The sequence below is a fragment of the Alligator sinensis genome, unplaced genomic scaffold (assembly GCF_000455745.1).
Source record: "Alligator sinensis unplaced genomic scaffold, ASM45574v1 scaffold957_1, whole genome shotgun sequence".
Taxonomy (NCBI): domain Eukaryota; kingdom Metazoa; phylum Chordata; order Crocodylia; family Alligatoridae; genus Alligator; species Alligator sinensis.
The window spans coordinates 2,641,975-2,651,363 of record NW_005842039.1 but is presented as its reverse complement, the minus strand read 5'-3'; the positions used below and the strand labels follow the sequence as shown (position 1 = coordinate 2,651,363).

Below are 9,389 nucleotides of genomic sequence, written 5' to 3'. Positions count from 1 at the left end.
AGGAATGTAATTATACCTTAAGCAGTGGACTAATTTCTGCCACTAGCAGTTTTCAAAGCCAAATGCTGCCTGATTAAGCTTGCTCCACCCTTCTTGGGGGTGCTTAGGTGCTCATAGGCCCAGCAAGTGAATCAGCAACCTGCTGGGTTGTTGGATTGAGCAGGTGTTTTCATACCCTAGAGTTATTTTTGTATTTTCAGCCATACATGACAGATATTAAGTGAACAGCTCAGGTAGCAATACTATTATGCACGTGAAGATTCAGAAGATGCAATCTTCTTTGTAGGCCATGACTGAAGTATACATCATTTTAAGTAATTTTATAAAGGCATTATATTATTAGCAGGGTACTATCAGTATCCTCATAGGAACACAAAAACTACTACACTAGGTGAGGCTGCTAGCCTGTGTAGGCTCTGTTTCTGAGAAATACGTGATTCAGAAAAAGGTACAAGAAAGTTTGCAGTGGATGTATATCTTTCCAATATTAACACAACACTCTATACTTATATCAGTATTGTGCAGAAATTCTCAAGTTGTGGATCTTTTTTCCGCTTCTTGTCAGTTGAAGCAAGTAATGGGTTTTCCAGATGAAAGACTTCTTACAGCATGGATGGAAAGAACCAGGAGATCTTTGTTGGCAGACAGAAAGAAAGACCTAGTAGCTGAGAAGGAGTTATTGGTTTCCGCTGCTTGTGAACAGCTCAACAGCATGGAGTCCTCCAGGTTGGTGTATCTCTATAGTCTTGACCCACCTGGAGATCCATGGTGTCGAACCATGAACTGACAAAGACAGCATTCCTCTTCATCATCAGCTCGTTGAATGATCCATTACTTGTCACATGCTGTGCCAGAAATTCCATTTCATTCTTGCACCTCCCAATATCATGCTACAACTTAAGGTATATACATGACTGCAGTGGCCCCCACCTGTCTTAGGGCTTTACTGCCTCTGACCCTCTTCATAGACCACAAGTGTCTCCCATGATAATTATACTAGAAATAGTGAGGCCCCGTGTGAACGTCTTAGACATTAAGGCAAGACAATTTAATTAAACAGGTAGGTTTTTCAGTATGTCTTGAAAGTGATCAGATTGTGGATTTGTCTATTTGTTCTAGTAAAGGCTCCTATGAAGTGTCAGTTGAATGTTTAGCTCTAGTAAAGATTAGGTATGGAAGAAGAACTGTTAACAGTCATTTCCTGGCGCTGCCAGATATTTGACTTATTATTTTCTATATTTATATTGTCCATTTGCTGTTATTTGGTCCTACTGGTTCCTTAATTTCTTACTCATGTGCCATTCTTTTCAAACTTTCTGGCTTATCACTTCTCTCCCATAGCTTCAATCTAATGTATAAATAATAATCATCATGCTGACCCTTTATAATAGCTTAATGGAAAAAAAACTCCAGCTAATCTTCCTCCTGTGAAGGGTTAGATAAATGGATTCCACTTATACAGAAAATTTCCACACACTGCTTGACATTAATTAGCTTAGCTTTACAAAATGCCTGCAAGGTATCGTATGAATTTTACATCACACTATGCATTTTACAGATGGGTATGCTGAGGCCCAGAGAGGGTTGAAATGCCATATTACCCACTTATGCATACAACTGGTCAATTTGTTCATTAAATTGTGTGCCAATATGCTGTTGGCAACAATTCCTATGTTGGTCCATTGGGGAATGAGGCCGGAAATTTTCAGCAAATAGACCTCTGCTTTAGGACTCATTTCCTCCACTGGTCATATGCAGTCCAAATTTGCTAACCTTCAGGCAACGAAAGCCTTATATTTATTCTGTGCTAGATTGTACTTCTAGGTACAAGTAGGAGCAAGTGGTAATGTTAGAATAGCTCCTGGCAACATAGTAGGCGTGTCTACACATGAATTTATGCCCACTTAAATTTACTGTGCAATAAGTTACTACTTATACAAGCTAGAGAGGAAATAGTGAATAACCAACACCCCTTACTTCTCTACAGTCCAGATGGCTTATGTAGGAATATTAGGGGACTCGTGTTCTGCTTTACTCTCCTGAATAAGTGTATGGTCAAAGTCACACTCCAATGCTTGTCTTTTTTTCCACAAAAGTACAGATCATAGAATCATAGAAAATTAGGGTTGGGAGGGTCCTCAGAAGGTCAAACAGTCCAACCCCCTGCTAAAACAGGACCATCACCAACTAGATCATCCCGGCCAACACTTTGTCTAAAAACCTCCGGGGATGGAGATTCCAAGGATGTTCATATACATACTAATTAAAGAGCACGGGTGAATTTACTTTTTAGTTCAAATAGCAATGCTCATTTTAAGTATTTTTAAACATGTGTAGAAATGCTACCTTTCTTGAGAACTAAGATGTTCATTCCTTCAAATAAGTGTCACACCAGTGCATTTTGGAATGTATCGCCCCTGACACTAACTCAAAGAAAATTCCTTACAGATGTCTTATCTAGAGAAAATTCTGGCTTCTAAATTAGGTCTATTTGGTATTTCTCTTCTCTGGTATTGTATTGCTCTGGACATTTGCTCAAACTAAAAATGGATGTGTTGCAGTTGAGGGTTTTCAGGCATTCATCTGTTCCTGCTGCTTTTTCCTCATTTGAAGTTACAATAACCCTGTTTATGACATTAACATGTATTTCAGTGGAGATGATTATGATGTCACAGTGGAGGAAAGTAATGAATATAAGCAGCAAGATTAAATGAACTCCTAAGCAACAAAGAATCTGGCTTTCATGCACAAGCTCATGGTAATTTAATACAAACACATTCAGGCTAATTCAGATCTTGCCATCCTCAAATATATACTGAGGACTACAAAACACTACTTCTTGAATAGCTGCACTAAAATATACAGAACTATTGCTGACCAGCACATTACTTCTCAGATAGCACTATTGAAATACATGAATTACTGCTGAGTAAGCCTACAGAAATATATGGGGCTATTTGAAGAGTAAGGTCTTTCTCAGCAAGAAGAAGAGTGGCAGAATAAGGCTTAAAGGAAAAGCAAAAAAAAACATAGTAACTTATTTACCAACCAAATTGCAACTAAGCTGCAGGTTTTTGAAAGTTTTCTGTGAAGCATCAGTAGCACCTTGATTAATGTAATAGATAGTGGTAGTGTAGATTTATTGTTTTCCATTCTGTTTCCAAGAGGCATGAATCTGGTCAAGAAGAGCTTTGCTAAGGCAATCAGCATGAGATGATCTGGAAGGAAACAGCAGCCCTTGTCATAAAGTAGAAGTTAAGTTGGAAAATCCATTAAGATTAAAATTCATGTTCCTCCCACCCTCGCCTCCATTTCACGTGGTTGCAGGACTATAACGCAACTTTTCGAATATACTGCACTGATGATTGGCAGTAAGATACCATATCACTGAAAAAGGTAATTTATGTTGCTGTCAGTTATTTCCATTTGTGATATTATCATCATAACAGTATATTAGCCTCAAATGCACCAGCAGAGAAGCTTTGGGCAGGATTTTTTGACTGGAGATGAGAGTGAAAATTGGTAGACTCACTAGTGAAAAGCTTGACATAATATTTCTTTGTAGATGGGCTAGAGACTGTGTTTCAACTTGTGTTAAACTTTTTGGGTGGAAAGTTCTCCAGGATTCTTCCAATATACAGCATTACACAAATTCAATTAGTCCAGCTTCTGAGTGGCTGTGTGCTGCACTGTGGGCTGTTCTGACCCCTCTGACAGCAGCAGGAAGCAGATGCTGGAGGAAGCAGGAGGTGTTCAGAGAAGTCTGGGGGGCTGCTGCAACAGAAGCAGGCAATGGAGGGAAGCAGCAATGGCTGTGGAGAGTAGCCCCTGAAACCTTGGGGGGAAGAGGTGGTAAAAGTGGCAGGGAGTCTGTGGGCCATGAGCTACCTCCTCATAGGCCATGTGAGGCTGGCAAGCCACAAGTTGGATGACCCTGGATTAAATGAACCATTGTCAGTCAGTTACCTGCCTCCAACATTAAACAGCACCAGCTGCTTCAGTGGAGGGGACAACGTTCTTCAGTAGACACTCATAGGATAATTTGGCAGTTGGGGAAACTATCCTAACTCCCCGCTAGTCAAAGATCTACTTATGCTTTAGAAATTTCTGGGTCCTTTTAGTTTGTTTCATTTTGGTGGAGGAAGTTGTTAAATTATGTTATAACTACATCTTTGCCTGGTCCATATAAATGCTACAACCCATCCTCAAATCCTGCAGACTTTTGGCTTCTTTTTTAACTGGTTGCAATGGGTCCCACAGGCTAATGCTATGTTGTGTAAGAGAGAATTTCCTTTTACCAATTTTCTCTCTTTTCTTCCCTACTGATTCCTTTAAAGACCTTTGTTATAGCATCTCTCCCTTTAATCAGTAGAGGGTGGATAAAGCTGTCTTCATAGCTCAACAGTGATACTCTGAGCATCTGTGATTGATTCAAAGACTTCCTCCTCCCTAAGACATGAATATACTGGATGTGGAAGATCAGATATCCTTCTATTGTAGTACAACTTGGGTAATTACATTCTATTATCATAACTTCTATTTGCAGTTGAATCAGATACATTTGGCATCTTCATTTCCTGTCTTTGACTAATATATAGTGTTGTTATGTACTCTCTGAAATGGTTGACATTTTTGACTCAAGAAATGGTTGCATTTCTCTGGTGGGTAAAGCATGGCATTGGACAATCTATTGGTAAGGTACTTTCTAATTACCGCTAGGTGATAGGTACTAGGGGTGTACTAGGGGCTGTATTTGATTCGGATTCGGATTCAGCCCGAATCGCGGACAGTAATTCGATTAGTTGATTCGGATCACTGTCCCCAATTCAATTCGGCCAAATCTGAATCTGAAGAGTTGATGCTGATTCAGAGAATCAGCGATTTGGCCATAGACACAGCTCTAAATGTTTTTTGTACATACCTCGAGGTACCAGGCATGGCTTGTGAATGCTGCAATGGTAGGGCAGATGGAGCGTCCCACAGGAGTGCGGGGGTGCCCCCTGCGTGCTTGGCGGCAAACGTGGAAGTAGACTGGAAGTACTTCTGGTCCACTTCCAGGTCCACCGGGGAGTGTCCATGGAGGGGTCCCAGGTGCCCCCCCAGATCCAGGAGGCACCAGTTGTTGAGCCAGGGAGGTGCAGGGGGTCCCCCAGCACGCTTCCCGGTGGACCTGGAAGTGGACTGGAAGTGCTTCTGGTCCACTTCTGGGTCTCCCGTGCTCCTGTAGGATGCTCCATCCACCTCAGCATCTCCACATTCACGAGCTGCCTGGTACCTTGAGGTGTGTAGAAAAAACAGTTAAAGCTGTGTCTATGTACGAATCTTTGAATCTTTCCAAATCTCTCCGAATTGATTTGGAGGGTCCTGATTAGATTCGGAGAGATTAAAGGGTCTCCTGATTCAATTCAGATTTGGAGATTTAGCCACCGAATCGGGCCCAATCTCCACTGAATTGAATCAGCAACCGAAGCTTCTCACAGCCCTAATAGGTACTATATAACTGAAAGGCTGTTTGTATTACTAGTCCACCACCTACACTGTATTTTCAAAAATGACTTTGAAATTATTTTAAAAAATGCTGAGCATCATAAGCTCCTACTTTAAGTGTATGGGAACAGGCGGTTCCCAGAATTCCTGAAAATCAATCCTCCTGTTTCTCTCAGAAGCTTCTGGGAAAGAATTCACTGTCATTTTTCCTAGTGCTTGAGGGAATTCCAGATGCATAAAATGAAGGATGTGTTATCATCACAAGAAAATAAATACCATGGCATTGGCAGAAGCATCCTTTAGCAAGGTCTGTCAACTCGGAGAATGTTCACTTCTATTAATGGTAGTAAGTCAAAGGATAGGCCATAAAAAAACTGAGTGTTTTCTAATTAGAGCAGTAATGATTAAATCCTGGCTTATTAAAGTTCAAGGCAAGATTCTGATTAACTTCAGTGAGGTTAGATTTCACCCTAAGACAATCAAATACATGTTTTGTGGATATCCACAGTCTCGTGTCTCCTGAGGGGAAAAGGATCTGAATATCTACCCCAGTCCACCTCTTTTTTAATGTGATGAAAATTTTGCCTATGAGCTTCAGGGCTGGAATCCACTGAAGTCAAAAGCAAATCTTCCTTGACTTCAGCAGAACCAGGATCTCTTCCATGGTACTCACTTCTGATCTAAGATGTTCATACAGAGCTCAAGGTCAGCCAGAACCTTCCATATGCAAATCATGTCCTATGTGCAGCTGATCTGCTGTATTTTCTGGCATATCTCCTGTCCCCAAATAAGACATGAAAAATGAAAAAAACAATTTTTCTAGAGTCATGGCTGAATTCAGGCCACACACAGGAGGGTTGGGGTCCATTAGCAGCAGCAGCGACAGGGTTATAGATTTAGCTGCAAAGTGGACTCCACCCTTCTGCATGGATTTAGGAGTCCAGCACAGAACCATCCCCAGGCTGCCATTCTAGCATCCCCATGCCTCCATTCTGGCACAGAAATCATCTTCCTTGCTTAAACCACTTTTTGTTTTGGAAAAAGGTGCATGCATATGTGAGTAAATGTGGTAGCCAGTAATCGCTGGCAGATATTATCACTAAAGGGCTTTTCACTTTGCTGAATCACACACTTCTTGCAATCTGTCAAAAAAGAAGTGTTTTCTATAAGGGCTAGCACTTGTCTGAAGCCCAATAAGTCCTCATGTACTGAAAAGAGCCTGAAAAGAACAGCACAATTGATCAAATTACTCATTTTTTGGCAATAACTTAGCAAGCCACCATGCAAACTTAAGTGTAGCAAAATATTGCCAAATGAGCTGTTCAGTCAGAGAGTTATAACTAATACTGAAAATGAAAAATGATTTACTCTGATTGTTATACGCCTGTTATAAGCCATACACATCTTGAAAGAAACCAGGCGAAAAGGCAGAGCTGAACTGATCTGATGAATATTGGAATGTTTGGCTGCAGATATCAGCATTGTTAAACAGTTACTCAGCAGATGCAATGGGTAGCATAAAATGCAAAAAAGGGACAGATTCAGGTCTAGGATTCTTCTGGCTGGAGCAACGTTTTATGTTACCAGGGTAATAGCCTCTGACAAGGGAATCAGCAATTTTATTGATTGGAGCAGTTCCATCATACAGAGGATCTACTTGGTTATAGTAAGGATATAGCCTTGCACTATTGTGTCATTTCCTTTATTGTGCTTAGGGGGCATCCACAAAGAAGGCAGTTTTTATTTTAAAAATATCTGGTGAGGAGGTCACTTTTGAAAACTTCCTTCTGTGACAAGTCTGTCGTCTAATAACTGCAGCATGTTTAGTGCTGACAGAAGGAGGATCCTTGTGGCCAAGACATTATCAAAAGATAAGTTATTTCATATTAGATAGCTCTGCTCTCCCACCAGCTTCCTTCTCCTTATGCAAGATGCACATCTACTGAAGAGTACTATCCTGTATGGCAAAATGGACTATGTATCTGAATCCTCGTATGGAGAGGTCATAAGCATAACGCCAGACAATGCGTTCATCAGTAAGCCAGGCTTTTGGTTCATGATAGCTACATGGTACATAGGCCCCTATGTATGCTGTCATAATATTTAGCTTGACAAGAGCAGCCATTTTTAATAGTTATGCACTATTCCTATATCAGAATTATGTTTTAGGTAGAGCTTCAATTCTCAATTGTGGAGGGTGCCTTCTTATGATAGAATTACTATGGTATCAATGTAGCCCTGGGTTCATGAGGCTCCTCAGCTGCTGAACAGTAACTTCTTTTTCCAATTAAAAATCTTTCTGGACATGGTGGGGTTGCTAATACAGGAAACCAAGGAGGTCATGCTTACACTTGTCACAATCACAATTTTGTGGTCCTTAGACATCAAGGCTGGAGGAGGGGAGGAATGACTATTCCTACCTCTTTAGTGACATATCTAGGCATAGTAACTTGATAAGGAAATCTGTTTGAAAGATCAGATTGCCTAAACCTACCAATAACCATCTGAAAGTTGTCAAAGACAGGAAAAACACCTGGGGAACAGGAGAAATCCCACTACAGCAAAAGTAAAGGGGTAAAAAAACCGAGGGGATGATATACTAACCAATTGAGGCATACACATTTCATTATGATGTAAATGAGCAGAGAAAGTGCTTCAGGGATGTCCTGAAGGCCAACTTAAAAAAATGCAACATCAATGTCAACTTATAGGAGACTATTGCCCAAGAACACCCCAAATGGAGGAAGAGCCTGCTGCAGAAATCTCAGTACTTTGAAACCTCATGACAACAGGAGATGGAAAAGTGGGAGCAGCAGAAACAGCATGTTGCAGACTAAATCCAGCACCACCCACCCCACATGGATACACATGTCTGAGCTGTAGTAGAATCTGTTGATCCTGGATAGGCCTCATCAGCCATCTTCGGGCACATAGATAAGATGATCATGGAAGACAATTATCCTCAACTGGGAGGGATTGCCGAAGAAGAGAAGAGATGTAAATGATACACTGCTAGTAAAAAAGGAATGTATAGAATAGTAAAATCCTGCACACTTCAGCTATACTGCAAGTGCCCCCACTAGAACTAGGAGGGAAAACACAAATTCACTTAAAAGGCACACACTGTTTAAATTCAAAGAAATATTCCATCCAGATATTCCCATTTGGAGACTGGATTGCAAATCTAACTTTTTGATACCTACTTCAAACTTATCTTTCCTAAAAACTAAAAAGAAAAGATACACAGTCAGATAGATTTCACTGGTGTATACGGAATAGACAGATTAAATAAGGATAATAGGGCTGATTTAGGAAATTACATTAAATTATTGTGAAGTGTTGCTCAATAGAGGCAAAAAGAGAAAACAAACAAAAACCACGAGAAGAAGCAATTTATTATTTTTAGCTCTAAGAAAACAATGGTTGTGTTTTTCCCCAATTAAAACATTATTAAGCATAATTTAATTTCTTTCAATCAAGCAGATGGAAATTTGTTTTCCTTTCTCACTACTGCAAGCTGACAAGGGAAATGGACATTTGGAGGTAGGTTTATATAATATAGCTCTGTATATCACAAGGTAACTGTTAACAGCACTCAGCAGGGTTATTGTGAGGCATGTCATTATGTGGTATGGGATATCATCAAATAACTCTAAAGACCTAATAGGTCAACTCACAGTGCACGGACATAACACCAGAGGCAACATTTCAGTGTTTCTGCCACTGATCTAGCAATGCCTAGAAGTACTGCATTGCAGAGATATAGATAGTGCAGGGAGAGGTCAGAGAGACTGTGATGGCCTAGGTGGCAAAACCCCCGCAAAGCAATCATAAGGGTCAGTAGGCTCTTCAAAGGTATGTCTATTCATCCAAACCATTGTGAGCTTTTTGGCTATCCAGAT

General features: G+C 40.5%; 1 protein-coding gene across 7 annotated transcripts in view; it reads right to left on the bottom strand.

The window, feature by feature from the left end:
• Nucleotides 1–9,389, bottom strand: part of CHRM2 (cholinergic receptor muscarinic 2) — a 128,634-nt gene that overhangs the window by 89,732 nt on the left and 29,513 nt on the right. The window contains exon 2 of one of the 7 annotated variants that reach the window (XM_025202849.1): nt 3,046–3,218. The exons of 5 other annotated variants lie outside the window; for them this stretch is intronic. The gene's annotated coding sequence lies outside the window, so the exon portion shown is untranslated. The remainder of the gene's footprint in view (nt 1–3,045; nt 3,219–9,389) is intronic. One more of the 7 variants, XM_025202856.1, reaches the window with a different exon arrangement.